The sequence below is a fragment of the Brassica napus genome, unplaced genomic scaffold (assembly GCF_020379485.1).
Source record: "Brassica napus cultivar Da-Ae unplaced genomic scaffold, Da-Ae ScsIHWf_258;HRSCAF=430, whole genome shotgun sequence".
NCBI classification, from domain to species: Eukaryota; Viridiplantae; Streptophyta; class Magnoliopsida; order Brassicales; family Brassicaceae; genus Brassica; species Brassica napus.
In genome coordinates, this window is record NW_026015898.1 from 45,001 (window position 1) to 47,500 (window position 2,500).

Sequence of the window (2,500 nt, forward strand, 5' to 3'; positions counted from 1 at the left end):
CCCACGGACAGTCCTCGTGGGCGAAAATCACCCACGGATAGTCCACGGGAAGGGCCAACGTGCTGATATGTGTACGGATGTACTGTCCTCGTGGGCGAAAATCAACCGGACAGTCCACGGGAAGGGCCAACGTGCTGATATGCGTACTGACGGACAGTCCTCGTGGGTGAAAAGCACCCGGACAGTCCACGGGAAGGGCCAACGTGCTGATATGCGTACTGACGGACAGTCCTCGTGGGCGAAAATCACCCACGGACAGTCCTCGTAGGCGAAAATCACCCACGGACAGTCCTCGTGGGCGAAAATCACCCACGGATAGTCCACGTGAAGGGCCAACGTGCTGATATGTGTACTGACGGACAGTCCTCGTGGGCGAAAATCACCCACGGACAGTCCTCGTGGGCGAAAATTACCCACGGACAGTCCACGGGAAGGGCCAACGTGCTGATATGTGTACTGATGTACTGACCTCGTGGGCGAAAATCACCCGGACAGTCCACGGAAAGGGCCAACGTGCTGATATGCGTACTGACGGACAGTCCTCGTGGGCCAAAATCACCCGGACAGTCCACGGGAAGGGCCAACGTGCTGATATGTGTACTGACGGACAGTCCTCGTGGCGAAAATCACCCACGGACAGTCCTCGTGGGCGAAAATCACCCACGTCGTGGCGAAAATCACCCACGTCGTGGCGAAAATCACCCACGTCGTGGGCGAAAATCCCCCACGGACAGCCAAAATCACCCGAGAAGCCAAAAATTCAAAAATTAATATTTTTGAAGAAAGTTTCTGAAAGGAAACATCAAAATATGTCAACAATGAGTTTAGGATGTCAAGTGTTGATCAAAAGTTGCTATAGACATCCGTGAAGACAACAAAACTCCGAACCTTGTAGCATGCAAAAGACATCGTGGGCGAAAATCAACCGGACAGTCCACGGGAAGGGCCAACGTGCTGATATGCGTACTGACGGACAGTCCTCGTGGGTGAAAAGCACCCGGACAGTCCACGGGAAGGGCCAACGTGCTGATATGCGTACTGACGGACAGTCCTCGTGGGCGAAAATCACCCACGGACAGTCCACGTAGGCGAAAATCACCCACGGACAGTCCACGGGAAGGGCCAACGTGCTGATATGCGTACTGACGGACAGTCCTCGTGGGTGAAAAGCACCCGGACAGTCCACGGGAAGGGCCAACGTGCTGATATGCGTACTGACGGACAGTCCTCGTGGGCGAAAATCACCCACGGACAGTCCACGTAGGCGAAAATCACCCACGGACAGTCCTCGTGGGCGAAAATTACCCACGGACAGTCCACGGGAAGGGCCAACGTGCTGATATGCGTACTGACGGACAGTCCTCGTGGGTTAAAAGCACCCACGGACAGTCCTCGTAGGCGAAAATCACCCACGGACAGTCCTCGTGGGCGAAAATCACCCACGGATAGTCCACGGGAAGGGCCAACGTGCTGATATGTGTACGGATGTACTGTCCTCGTGGGCGAAAATCAACCGGACAGTCCACGGGAAGGGCCAACGTGCTGATATGCGTACTGACGGACAGTCCTCGTGGGTGAAAAGCACCCGGACAGTCCACGGGAAGGGCCAACGTGCTGATATGCGTACTGACGGACAGTCCTCGTGGGCGAAAATCACCCACGGACAGTCCTCGTAGGCGAAAATCACCCACGGACAGTCCTCGTGGGCGAAAATCACCCACGGATAGTCCACGTGAAGGGCCAACGTGCTGATATGTGTACTGACGGACAGTCCTCGTGGGCGAAAATCACCCACGGACAGTCCTCGTGGGCGAAAATTACCCACGGACAGTCCACGGGAAGGGCCAACGTGCTGATATGTGTACTGATGTACTGACCTCGTGGGCGAAAATCACCCGGACAGTCCACGGAAAGGGCCAACGTGCTGATATGCGTACTGACGGACAGTCATCGTGGGCCAAAATCACCCGGACAGTCCACGGGAAGGGCCAACGTGCTGATATGTGTACTGACGGACAGTCCTCGTGGCGAAAATCACCCACGGACAGTCCTCGTGGGCGAAAATCACCCACGTCGTGGCGAAAATCACCCACGTCGTGGCGAAAATCACCCACGTCGTGGGCGAAAATCCCCCACGGACAGCCAAAATCACCCGAGAAGCCAAAAATTCAAAAATTAATATTTTTGAAGAAAGTTTTCTGAAAGGAAACATCAAAAATATGTCAACAATGAGTTTAGGATGTCAAGTGTTGATCAAAAGTTGCTATAGACATCCGTGAAGACAACAAAACTCCGAACCTTGTAGCATGCAAAAGACATGGTTAGAAGCAAAAGAAAATTATGAAAATTTACCAGAAAATAGCTTTAACCATCCTTATGAAGCATGCAAAAAATCAGATTCAAATTCGAAGTATTTTTTTTTTACATTAAAAATACTCCCGGAACACAACCAATGTCTACTGGTGACATGCTGAAAAAAAGTGTTTTGTCTATATAAGGG